The 13,259-nt window shown below is 48.2% G+C and overlaps 1 long non-coding RNA gene across 1 annotated transcript; it reads left to right on the plus strand.

Annotated features, from left to right (window-relative positions):
- The first annotated feature begins 78 nt into the window (after positions 1-78).
- On the plus strand, positions 79-2,056 carry LOC138368759 (uncharacterized). Its single transcript, XR_011229664.1, has 3 exons — positions 79-159; positions 982-1,065; positions 1,733-2,056. It is a non-coding gene; the product is annotated as an uncharacterized lncRNA (long non-coding RNA).
- The last annotated feature ends 11,203 nt before the right edge of the window (positions 2,057-13,259 follow it).

Genomic DNA, 13,259 nt, shown 5'->3' on the forward strand with positions numbered 1-13,259 from the left:
GTCCAAAAGAGTAAGTGTTGCTTCCTAATGTCTCCCGTACCTTAGAACTGATGACGTGTCTGTATCCACAGAGGTGCTGTGGGGCAGCAGTGGTACTGTGGATGAAAGTCTACCTTGAGCAGCCTGAACTCGCCCAACTTAGTCCCGTCTGACAACTAAGTGAACCGCCGCCGATCAGAAGTGTTGTTAATACTAGTGGAGTAGTGGTGGAAGAGTTCGTCATATCCCGGGACTGGCGAAGGGGAGAGACGACAGAGAGTAAAGTGCCTGTTGAGGAGCGTTGCTATTCTGTTGCTAGAAAGTGGCTGAGGTTCTCTGCCAGCGCTTGGCTGCAGAGTGGTTGTTGGGTAGAGAGGCACTTCGTGATAATGTTGGTAGGCTCGCGGGTATTTCCTGGTACTGTGGCTAGTAAGGTCGGAAGCGGAGCCCGAACATTAACGAAGGCTACATTATATTCACGTCATGAGTGCTCGGTCTCCTATATGAGAGCGGCACCTGTACAGTATATATTTCCAAATAGAGTAATAATTCCGTTTGTTTATTTATGGTGATGGGAATATATTGTGTGTTTAGCTCTGCTTCAATCCCCCCCCATCCACCTTTTTAGGTTTTACACTACCTAATACTCTTTGAAGGCCAGTACCGACTTGGGGTCGGATACTATCATTTTGCCTCCACCATCAAAGAACCCGGTTGCGACCCATAGTGGCCATAACATTACTGAACATAATAAAACTCGCAAGTGATTTATCTGCGATAAACTATGGAGGGACTACAATGGGATTTAACTCTCGTCCCTCAACACGTACTACCAGTTGAACTAAGAGTAAAGAAATATCTCTTAATAGTTACTTGAAGTTTGGAAGGTACCAACATTAGCGACAGTATACATGTATCGGTAAAACTTTTAAAGATTAAAAAAAAATCCTGAATTTGCATATACATAGGTTAAATAATAAATTAAAAATTTTTATTTGTAAGTTCACAGATGGAGCGAGGTAGATAAGCTTCTTGTCAGACGAGGCTGTTGCGTTCATCATTCGTCAATTGATTGAACAGTTCATGGTAAGTACAACCTCCTCTTACCTCTTAAATTGATCAATAAATGCAAACTAATCCTCCATAAATGAAGATTTAAAATTTTCAAAAATATTCGATTAATCCTCGTCCCTTTCGTAGCACTTAATGTCTACCACAATCGGTCAAAAATGTAACTTCATTGCATCTATTAACCCTATCAGAAACGTTAAGAACATGAGAATAAAAGTAATTGCAGAAAGCCTATTGGCCCATACGAGACGGCTCTTGTTCACACCCACCCAATCTCATTCATAAATGTTTAACCTATGCTTCAAACAATAAAGGTACTCCTTGTATTGTAATGCAGTAATTAGCTCTGCACAACTTCAACAATGTTACCGAACTACTATTCCCTCTACACTATCACAATAACGTGATGCGTCAAATGAACAAATCCATAAGATCCGTTATGAGGGTTCGACCCTACGTTTGGGATCCCAGACGCGCCTTCTCCCTGTAGAAACTGCGGGAGGCTTGTAAGGCGCGTCTGGGATCATCCCGGAGGCAAGTTCGAACCCTATTCACGTTTTTTTTTTTTATGTATTCCTTCGCCTTTCTAGAGATTGTAATTCAGGCTGTCATTCTTCAAATGATTCTTAGATATTATTATTCGTGCACTGTATCCATATTAACGTGTTCCTTCTCTCCTCAGGAAAGAACAGAACCTGTAAGTAGTGTTAGATGGCCTGAGAAATTTCTACGAAAGTGTGAACGTGAACGTTCTAAAGTCACCCAAGTTGTTTGATCTGAGGGGGGAGCTAGTTGACCTCCAGGACAAGGTCTAAGATTGCAGAACTACAGTTTCAACTCGCGACGTCACCTTATTTAAGCGTAGATGAACTACCCAGAATGAACTACCTGATGAACTCTTTTAAGAGACTGTTCTCTCGCAACATAAAGAAATCGTAAAAGATCTGATAAACTTTGCAAGAGATACACCGCCGAAAAAAATGTCAGTATCCCAAGGGTGGGTTTAAAGGTGTATACTCCGAAGCTGTCGCATCTACGAACGTAAATGTCAAACAAACTCTTGGCTAATACCCAGCATCACTTGGATAAAACTATTACCCTGTTCCTATATTGTGGCTCGGATGACTGAAACTAAAACACAATCTAGACAAAGACGCAATCTAAGACTAAAAAGCTTGTTGATTCCTCCGAGAAGAATGAAATAATTGAAACAAAGATGACCAAGATGACGACAAAGCTTCTAATTATAAATTATATGTAAATTATAATTAATTTGTTTTTAAAGTAACGCATTGTTAGTTCCATGACAAGTACTAAGACTGAATTTGTTTCTAAAGTATTTTTATAAACATGTTACAAAAATTTTATCTTCATGTTATACAAATTGTTTTTTATCATTAACTTTATTGTATATAAACCAGAAATCTTTTTTTTTCTAATTGTGCAATAATGTTTATACAATAAAATCGGGTAGTAAGTGATGAAGACATTCATTTATAACTATCACCCCCTCCCCGCTCAGCTCGTTGTCGCCGTGTGGGGGCTTCGTGGGCGGCTGCTGGAGTGTGATGCTCCTTAGGACAGTCCTCTGTCCTTTTCTAGCCTTGTGCTCCTGCTGCCGTCCTCTCCAATTCTGCTGGGCACCTTTTCCTTTTCCTTCTGTTTCGTTTTTCTCCCCCCTCTTCTCCTATCTGCTTGCCGTTTCCTGCCGACCTTTTGCTCGTTCTGGTTCTTCCATGGACTTCTTCTATTTTGACGCCCGGGAGCTTGAGGAGGCATACTCATGCAACCGTAGAACTGCAGTACCCGACGTCGAGAGCAAGGGGAACCTTTTATTGTCAATCCCCACTTCGTCACTGAACCCGATCTCGACGGACTGTCGGTTTCTTAAGGTGGCGTTTGTGGGGCGTATACTCACGACGCACCCCTAGGAGGCCCCGACAAGATCGGCGATAGCTTCTTGTTGGGTGTCCTGCCTCTAACTGTGGCTCCATGGTGGGTGTGGGGGCACATTCGTGAGTGAATTCTTAATTTCAAGATGATAACCCCTGTTTCGGCTGCTTCTGGCTTACCTTTTCAGGCTCGTGGGGTGGGCGACCAAGCCCCCGAGTCGGTCCGTATTGGAAGACCGGGCTCTGTAGCCTCCGCTGCATTGGGCCCCGACCTTGCTCCTCCTTTGGCCTCTCTGACTCCTTCCCCTGGCTCCCCTCCCTCGTCTGTGGTTGGGTCGAGCCCCAAGCCCCCAGTGGTGACTACCTCGTCCCCTGGCGCGGCTCCTTCTCTAGTTGTAACTACTGCGCCTTTTAACCCCTCTCTCTCTGGGGGTTCTCACCGCCGTCCTCGTCACGGCCGCCCTCGTTCGATTCCTTCCAGTTCTGCTACCTATCAAGCCTTGTTTGGTCCCGCTTCGTGGGCCAAATATTTTGATCTCCTCCCTCTTGATTCTGCGCCTCCTGACGATTTCTCCCTTCATCGACATCTCATTGATTCCGTGGATGCCTCCATTACTTTCAACCCCACTCGTCTCGGTACACGTGTCGTTGCTGCTCCTTCTCAGGATGCTGCTTCCCGCTTGGCTGCCTTATCCTGCCTTGGCGAGACCCCCGTTCGGGTCTCGAAGACCGCTCAATTGAATGCCAGTGTTGGCACTATTTTGCTCCCGCCCCATGTTGCAACCGGTGTTCGGGACCTGCGCGACTGCCACGACGATATTCGCCATATCCTCGCTGCCCAGGGCCATTCTATTCTCCAGGTGGACACGTTTACTCGTCCCCCTCGTAGTAGTCGCCGTCAACCCCTCCGGGTTGTGAAGATTACCTTTGATGGTAGGACCCTTCCACCCTCTGTCATTCTTGCTGGTGCCAGGTGCTCTGTCCAGGAGTACATTCCTTCTCCTCGGCTCTGCAACAAGTGCTGGAGGTTTGGGCATGGTGCCCTCCGCTGCTCCGGGACTGTCTCTCTCTGTCCTTTGTGTGGTGGCGAAGGTCACTCTAAGTCGGAGTGCGCTTCTCCCCAGGCTCGTTGCCTCAACTGCGGTGAGGCCCATCCTACCTTCTCCCGTGCGTGTGTCCATTACAAGCTTGAGGCAGCCGTCCTCAACCTGAAGCACCGGGAGCATTTATCTTTTCCTGAGGCAAGGCGCCAGGTTCGCCGGCTCCCGCCTTATGCTAATATCTCTTATGCTCGCGTGTTGCGCTCTTCCTCTCCTCGTCCTTCCCGCCTTCCTCAGACTCACAACCGTTTCCGGGCCTTGGACCCTGATGCGCCCACTGCCCCCTCCTCTGTTCCTTTGGGTTCTCTCCCGAAGGATCCTCCTCCTGGTCCTCTGTCTGGGGTTCCCCTTCCTTCTACCCGGTCTGTCGTGTCTTCTGTGTCTTCTTCCTCGTCCCCCTCCGATCCTCCTTCCCATCCTCTTCCTCCATCTATTGGCTCTCCCCACCGCCTGTCGGTGCGGGCGGATGTCCATCGCTCTCCTAACGGCCGTCGTGTGTGCTCTCGTTCGGCTTCTCCTGTTGAGACACTGGAATCCATTGCCCGGTACGTAGTTGCTGGGACACCGGTCTCTTTAAGTCAGAAGCGTAAGCCTGGCTCCTCTCCTTCCTCTTCCCCGGCGGGTAAGAAGGCTTCGCTTTCTTCCTCAGCTCCTCCTTCTGGCTCTGTTGCTCCTTCCCCTCCCGTTTCAGTGCTTGCGCCCCCTGTTCCTGCTATGGAGGTTTCTTTGGCCCCTGCTTCCCTTTCGGTTGCTGCTCTTGCTGGGGTGCGCTCCCCTCTTTCTACTCCCCCTCCTCCTGCTGCTGTCCTTGACGGCTCCTCTCCGTTGTCTCCTCCTCTTCCTCCTCCTCCTCCAGACCCTGCCCGCCCACCTCTGCTCTGTTCTCCCGTTTCCTTCCCTCCGTCTTTGCTCAGTTTACCCATGCCCCCTAACCCTGACTTTGCTGACCCTGATCCCGAACCTGATATTCTTTAACGTGCTCTGTTGCTCTTTCGCCTTTGTTTCTTCCTTGTTCTCTGTTTTTGTCCTTTCTCTTCTCGTCGTTGTCCATTCTTCAATGGAACGTTCGAGGTTATTACGCCAATTTCCTCGAACTCCAACTTCTGATTTCGCGGTTTTCGCCCCTTTGTGTCTCTCCAGGAGCCAATGCTTGGTGCTCGTCCTGGTCGTTTTCGTGGCTATTCCTTTCTCTCCTCCCCCCCCCAGCCATTGCTGGGGCTTCTAATTCTTCTGCTCTTTTGATTCGGGCTGATGTTCCCTTTGTTCCTTTACTTTTTCCTTCGCCTCTCCATTGTTCTGCTGCTCGTATCTTTGTGGGGAAATGGTACACAGTTTGTTCCATTTATCTCCCCCCGAGTGTCCCGCTCTCTCTTCCTGATTTGAAACACCTCCTAGACTCCTTGCCGGAGCCTGTGCTCCTGCTGGGTGACTTCAATTGTCGTCATTCTCTTTGGGGTGACGTTCTGACGAATACCCGGGGTCGCCTCCTTGAGCCGTTTCTCCTCTCTTCTTCCCTGTCTCTTCTGAATTCTGGTGAGCCCACTCATTTGGACTCTCGGACTCGCACCCTTTCTTGTCTTGATCTTTCTCTCTGCTCTTCTTCTCTTTACTTAGATTTCACGTGGCAGGTTCTTGATGACCTCCTTGGAAGTGATCATTTCCCCATCCTTGTTTCCGTTTTCTCTTTTCGCCCTTCCCTCTCTTTCCCTAGGTGGCAGTTTGCTAAGGCAGACTGGACCCTATTTACCCTCAGTGCTGCTCTCCCTGACCTCTCCCTTCTGCCTCTCTCTCGCGCTCTCCTCCTTTTTCATGACACTGTCTTCAACGCTGCCCTCCGCTCTATTCCTCGCTCTTCCTCTCGGGGTCCACGGAAGTGCGTTCCCTGGTGGAATGCGGACTGTGCTCGGGCTGTCCGCTGTAAGCGTGCAGCCTGGAAGAAGCACCGCCGTAGGCAGACGACCGATTCTTTTCTTTTCTTTCGGAAAGCGAGTGCGGTGGCCCGTAGGGCCATCCGTACGGCTAAACGTGAATGTTGGGCATCTTATGTCTCAACAATTACGTCCGAGACCCCTCTGGCCCAGATCTGGAAGCGTATCCGCAAGATAGCGGGTAAGTTCGTTCCCGATGTTTCACCGGTCCTTCACCTCCATGATACTCTTGTGGCGGACCCGTTGCAGGTCGCTTCCGAACTGGGTTCCCATTTTTCTTCTGTTAGCTCTGGTCTTCATCTTCCCCAATTTTTCCTTCTTCGTAAACCTGTCCTTGAGTCTCGTCCTTTAGATTTCTGCACTCATCTTCAGCTTCCCTATAATGATCCCTTCTCTCTCTCTGAACTTCGTTCTGCCCTGGCCCTCTGCGGTTCTACGGCGGCGGGCTCCGATGGTATTCATTATGAGATGCTTCGCCATCTCCCTCCGAGCACGTCTCAGTATTTACTGAGTCTGTATAATCGGATCTGGGAGTCGTCGTCAGTCCCTGAGGACTGGCTCGATGCCGTTGTCCTCCCTGTTCGCAAACCGGGGTCTCTGGGTACTTCCCCTAAGGACTTTCGCCCTATTGCTCTCACTAGTTGTGTCTGCAAACTCTTTGAACGTATGGTTAACGTTCGTCTGATGTGGTTCCTGGAACACCATCACCTCCTCTCCCCTTCTCAATTTGGTTTCCGCAAGTGCCGCAGCACGACAGATGTCCTGGTGAACTTGGAGGTCTATATTCGTACTGCTTTTGCTGCGAAGACCTCCGTTGTTGCCGTCCTTTTTGACCTAGAAAAGGCTTACGACACCACTTGGCGTTATCATATCCTATCTCAACTTCATTCTTTTGGCCTTCGTGGTCATCTCCCTCTCTTTCTCCGCAGCTTCCTCTCTCGTCGTTCCTTTCGGGTGCGCCTTGGTACCGCTCTCTCTCCCTCTTTTCAGCAATACGAAGGTGTGCCCCAGGGTAGTGTTCTGAGCACTACTCTTTTTCTTGTTGCCCTCAATGGTCTTCTTTCCTCTCTTCCTTCTGGTGTCTTCTCCGCTCTCTATGTCGATGATCTTACCCTTTGTTGTCAGGGTGATGATTCGCCTCTCCTTCAACGCCGGCTTCAACTTGCAATTGATGCCGTGTCGTCTTGGGCCACAGGTCATGGCTTCAAGTTCTCTACTTCTAAGACTTGTGCCATGACTTTTACGCTGAAACGGGTTGTTCTTCGTCCCTCTTTGTCACTTTATGGTCATCCCCTTGAATACAAAGATTCCGCGAAGCTTTTGGGATTATTCCTTGACACTCGTTTGTCTTGGTCTCCCCATATCTCTTACCTCCGTGTTGAGTGCTCTAAGGCCCTTACCCTCCTTCGGGTCTTGTCCCATACTTCTTGGGGGGCAGATAGGCGCACTCTCCTTGCTTTACATTCCTCTCTCGTCCTGTCTAAGCTCGATTATGGTTGCCCTGCTTACTCGTCTGCTTCTCCTTCTACTCTTCGCCGTCTTGATGCTTTGCACCATACTGGGTTGCGCCTCAGTTCTGGTGCCTTTCGTTCGACTCCCATCCTTAGCTTGTATGTTGACACTGGCTTCCTGTCTCTCCAGGACCGCCGTGATCGCTACTGTCTTCGCTATCTTGCGCGGTCCATACAACATCCTTCCTCTCGCCTCTGTCGTGCTTTAACTTTTACCCCTCCTGCGGTTCCTGTTCCTCTTCACCACCTCCCTCTTTCTGTCCGGTTATCTCGCCTACAGGATTCTCTCTCCATTCGTATTTCTGATGTTTCTCCTCGTGTTGTTCCTTCTTTGCCCCCGTGGAGGGTCCCTTTTCCGCGGTTTTGTACTTCCTTGACCCGTATCACTAAAGCTTTTACCCCTCCTACGGTTCTAAAACGCCTTTTCCTCGAGCACTTTTCTTCTCACTCCCGCTCCGTTTCTGTCTTCACCGATGGGTCTAAGTCAGCGGACGGTGTTGGCTACTCTGTTGTTTTTCCTGATCGCACTTATATGTGTCGCTTGCCTCCGGAGACTAGCATCTTTACAGCAGAACTTTATGCTATTCTCTATGCTCTTCGTCTCCTGCTTTCTCGTTGTCAGTCTTCCTTTGTGGTTGTTGTTGACTCTCGTAGTGCCCTCATGGCTCTCGGGTCCTTTAATCCGGTTCATCCAGTAGTTGTCAAGATCCAGCATTGGCTGTTTCTCGTTCACAGTAAATTTAAGTCGGTTGAGTTTTGTTGGGTTCCCAGCCATATTGGTGTGTCTTTAAATGAGCGTGCGGATGCTGCCGCTAAGGAAGCTGTCCGCTCTTGTCCCATCTCTCGTAAAGGCATTCCGTATTCCGACTTTTACCCAGTTATCCATTCCTCAGTTCTTACCCGTTGGCAGGCTTCTTGGTTGTCTGTTACTGGTAACAAGCTACGTACTCTTAAATGTTGTGTTTCCTCGTGGCCGTCCTCCTTCCACCGTAACCGGCGGTGGGAAACACCTCTGGCGAGGTTGCGTATTGGCCATACTCGCTTAACCCATGGTCACTTGATGGAGCGCCGCCCTGCTCCTTATTGTCCTAGTTGCATTGTCCCTCTTACGGTCGTGCATGTCCTTCTTGAATGTCCTGACTTCCAGGACGAGCGTGTGTCTTACTTTCCGACCGCCCCTCGCGGTCACCTGTCCCTCGATAGAATTCTTGGTGACTCGGATACTTTTGATATCGTTTGCCTTATGCGTTTTTGTTCTCGTATTGGCATCCTTGGTGATATTTAGCGCCCTCTGATTATTTTGCGTATTTGATGGTGCTACATAGCCTTCCCGGTTTGGTGCCTTCTTTTGATAATTACTTACTTACTTATAACTATCATTTTACTTGCCATGGGGAAATATTTCCAAATAATAACTTGATTAACTACTGAACTTGTTAGATCCTGCAGTCGGACACAAACCAGGGTTTTACACAACTCCCCTATGCACTCGAGTTATATCAAGAGGCCGAGCTATGGCCTATGCCATCTAGCCATGTCAAAAAAGTGTCTGTCATCCTAATATATAACTCCTATTATAGGATTATTTGCTTTAAAAAAAAAATTTTCCAAATAGTTTGTGTAGCTCGGTTTTGATTCCCTCTGAGACTACATTTCAAATTGTCCCCAACATAAATGGCTACTCCACCCCTTTTCGTCTGTGAAATGGTTTAAATCCATTTTTTTTATATTCGGCTAATGGTTCTCTATTTTTTCTACATTCATCAACGTTTCGGTAAGTTAAATATATTTTTCTATACAGACAAGAGCACTAGATAATTTTTGTTTCTTAGACTTCCACTGTTAGTGTAATATACCCAAAGTTCGTTTATTTATATACACGTTATATTGGGGGTTAACAGAATAAGAAAATAAGTTGAATTAACGTTCTAGTAAAGCCACTAGCACGCATAGTTTCGGGCAAGTCCTTTAATAGAAAAAAATTGATGAATTAACAGTAAAATTGATGATAAAATGTTAGCAGGTCCTTAGGTAACTGCAGTGCAGTTACCTTTATTCTTACGTTATGTTTTTATAATGTTTCGCGGTAATTGGCTCCCCATATCAACAACCCTGTTACTGAACCAATGTTTACTAGGGCCTTGCCTATTAACATTACAAACTCTCTTAAGATTTCGGTACTCTAACTCTATTTTTTTACATAACATAAGAACAAATGCAAATAGGCAGAAGGCCTATTGGCCCATACGAGGCGGCTCCTATTTATAACCACCCAATCTCTCACGTCCAACCCACGCTTGACACAATCGAGGGACACCACCACCTCCACGTTACGCGGCAATTGGTTCCACAAATCGACAACTGTTACTGAACCAGTATTTACCCAAGTCTTTCCTAAATCTAAACTTATACAATTTATACCCATTGTTTCGTGTTCTGTCTTGTGTTGAAACTTTTAATACCCCTATTAATATTTCCTTTGTTATGTCCATTCATCCACTTGTAAACCTCTAGGTTCCACCTGAGCAGCCATAGGGTGAAGACGTGTCGTCTGACCACTCCGGCAGTTTGGGGAGGTTGCAGTTTTCGCCAGCAGGGGGTGTGGGGGTCTCTTACCCTCCCTGACCAGTTTTGTTGCCTACCTGGCTGCGTGCTGACGTGGCCGTTTTGACATGGGGGGCCTGGCAATTCCTCCTGTTTTGCGGGTAAATTCCGTGGGCCTGGAATTCTCGCGTAAGGCTGGCTATCCGGCCACTGAGTTAGTTATGTGCAATATGCTTCGTGTCGCGGTGGAAGCTGTGTATGGAGTTGAGCTTGTTACGGCCCACCGGGTGATTGTCAAGTTCGTGGGGGAGGAGGAGTATCGGGACTTCCTCCAGCGGAACGAAGGGCGTTCGTCGCGGTTGCCGGATGGCGCCGGCTCCGTTACGATCTCGGACCGAAATGGTGCCCTGACATATGTCAGTGTGCACGGTGCGCCCCTGGAGTTCCCTGAAGACCTTCTCCGGCGTTTCTTCGGGAGGTATGGTGCTGTCATCAGTGTCCGGGTGAACAAGCTTTCCTCGGGGAAGTATGCTGGGAAGCAGACGAACGTAGGTACCTTAGGTATGCGCCTGCGGTCGGATATCCCATCTTCTGTCCGGCTGCTGGGTTACTACGTTCGGGTGTACTATGCCCGGCAGCCCCGTACTTGTTTCTGGTGTGGCCAGTTAGGGCATCAGACTGCCGGGTGCTCTGAGGCCCCTGCTTCACCCGTTAACTTATTCCGGGAAGAGGATTTCCCGCCGCTCCCTCAGGGCGTGGATTCCGGGGATGAGGAGGGGCAGGTCCCAGTCGCTGCTGCTGCGGCCCCCCCTGCGTCACCCGACATGCCCCCGGTGCTTGTCCCTCAGCCGAGTGCGTCTGTGTCTTCCTCGGCTCCTGCTGCTGCGCATGGTCCTGCACCCTCGCCAGGTGTTGCGGCTGTGTTGGGTGTTGAGGGGGGGGGGGGCTGCGGAGCGTCCTGTTGTGTGCAGCCCGGTTCCCCATGTGGTTGAGGCTGCTGCGGTGCTGCGACGGGCGTTGGTTCGCCCGGTTCGTGAGGCCCATGGTTCTGGGTTCACCTCCGGCTGTGAGGATGTGCGGCCAGTGCCCAGGCGTTCTAGGCGCTCTTCTACTGCTTGGGCTGATGTGGAGGACTACGACGCGGGTGGAGCTTCGGGGGATGGTGTGGCGATTCCGGGTGCTTCGTGCTCTACGACGCTGGTGGTGGCTGATGTCCATGTGTCTGCTGTTGATGATGGTTGTGCGTCTGATTTACATCCTGTTCTTTCTCCTGCAGAAGGTTCTACGCAGTGGTAGGTGGTTGCTCCTACAGACGTGGATGGTGTGGGTCCTGGTGCGAGCCGAGGCATCAAGCTGGTGCTGAAGAAGGATGCCAAGCGTGGGGGGTCCCAGCAGGTACAACGTTCGGTGGTTGACGAGGGGCCCTGTGAGGCAGCCGAGGAGGCTCCCAGTGCGCTGCCCATTGCCCGGCCTCATGGGAAGGAGCCTCTCCCTCTCATCTTGGCCTCCGGAGTGGCAAATGATGCTGACCATCCGTTGCGTTTTGACATTGATGACCGTGTGCGTCCTGTTCCGTGATGCCCTTCTACCATCTGGATTCGTCGGGCTCGGTTAATGCCTGATCCTCGTACGCTCCAAAATGACCCTGCTTCGGAGGACCTTATGTTACTTTGGGAGGCGTATTGCATTCGATTCCCGGCGGAAGAGAGGCCGGACAAGTATGAGATCTTTTCGTAGTCTGTGTGCTTGCTGTGTGTTTGGTGTGTGCTTGGACCTGTGGTTTGTTTGAACTGTGTTGTACCTATTGTGCGCCCTTCAGGCTGGTCTTATGTTTGTTCTCTTGATCGTTGTTTTGTTGTATTTTTCATTTGTTTTTGTTGTCGGCCCTTCAGGCCGGTGTTTAGTGTCTTTGTATGGATGTGTATTGATTTGTTTTGTGCTGAAGTGTCTTGTTCTGTTTCTTGATGTACTCTGTTGTTTCATTCTCGGTCCTTCAGGCCAGTGCATGTGTGTTGTTGTGTTTGTGCCTGTTTTGTTTTCAGGTGTGCATGGTTTGCTTGTTTATTGTTATTGTTTATTTTGGCCTCGCCTTTTGTTTACGGGGCGGATGGCTTGGTGTGTGTTTTTTATTAATGTATTGCTTTTATATTGCTTTACCTGTTGTACGTGTTTGTTCTTTATGTTTTGTTTGGAAAGTATTGTGTTTGTCCTGTTATGTTTCATGCTATGCCTCTTGATGTATGTTTTGTTTTTCTGGAGGTGTTGTTTTGTGTTGTTACTGTAATTGCTAGTTTGCCATTGTATTCTGTTTTGTGCTTTGATGTATGCTGTATTTTTCATGTTTTTCTTGTGTATATTTTGTTGTGCTCTGCTGTCGGCCCTTCTGGCCGATGGTCTATTGTTTTCCTTTCGGTTTTCTGTATTTTTATTGTATTTAAATTGCATGCTTTGCATGTAAAAAAAAAAAAAAAAAAAAAAACTTGTAAACCTCTATCATGTCACCCCTAACTCTTCGCCTTTCCAGTGAATGCAACTTAAGCTTTGTTAATCTTTCTTCATATGAAAGATTTCTAATTTGGGGAATTAACTTAGTCATTCTACGCTGGACACGTTCAAGTGAATTTTTATCCATTCTATAGTACGGCGACCAAAACTGAACTGCATAATCTAAATGGGGCCTAACCAGAGCAAGATATAGCTGAAGAACAACACCAGGTGTCTTGTTACTAACGCTGTGATTAATAAATCAGATTGTCCGATTTGCCTTATTACGAACATTCATGCATTGATCCTTTTGTTTTAAATTCTTATTAATCATAACTTCCAGACCCCTTTCGCAATCTCAACACCAAGTAGCTCATATCTTGTAACTCTATCATCATTACCTAGCCTCAGAACTTTACATTTATCAGCATTAAACTGCATTTGCCAATCCTTTGACCATTTCAAAACCCTATCTAGATGAACTTGAAGTGATAGTGAGTCCCCCTCCGAATTAATTTCCCTACCGATTTTCGCATCAACGGCAAATTTGCAAATGTTGCTACTGAAACCTGAATCTAAATCATTTATATATATTATAAACAAAAGAAGTCCCAGGACAGCCTTGAGGCACTCCACTTACAACATTTTCCCACTCTGACTTGACTCCATTTATATTAACTGTTTCCCTTGGTATAGCCATGCCCTAATCCAGCTTATTATAGCACCCCCAATACCATGAGCCTCTATCTT

Source organism: Procambarus clarkii, chromosome 26 (genome assembly GCF_040958095.1).
Source record: "Procambarus clarkii isolate CNS0578487 chromosome 26, FALCON_Pclarkii_2.0, whole genome shotgun sequence".
Classification (NCBI taxonomy): Eukaryota; Metazoa; Arthropoda; class Malacostraca; order Decapoda; family Cambaridae; genus Procambarus; species Procambarus clarkii.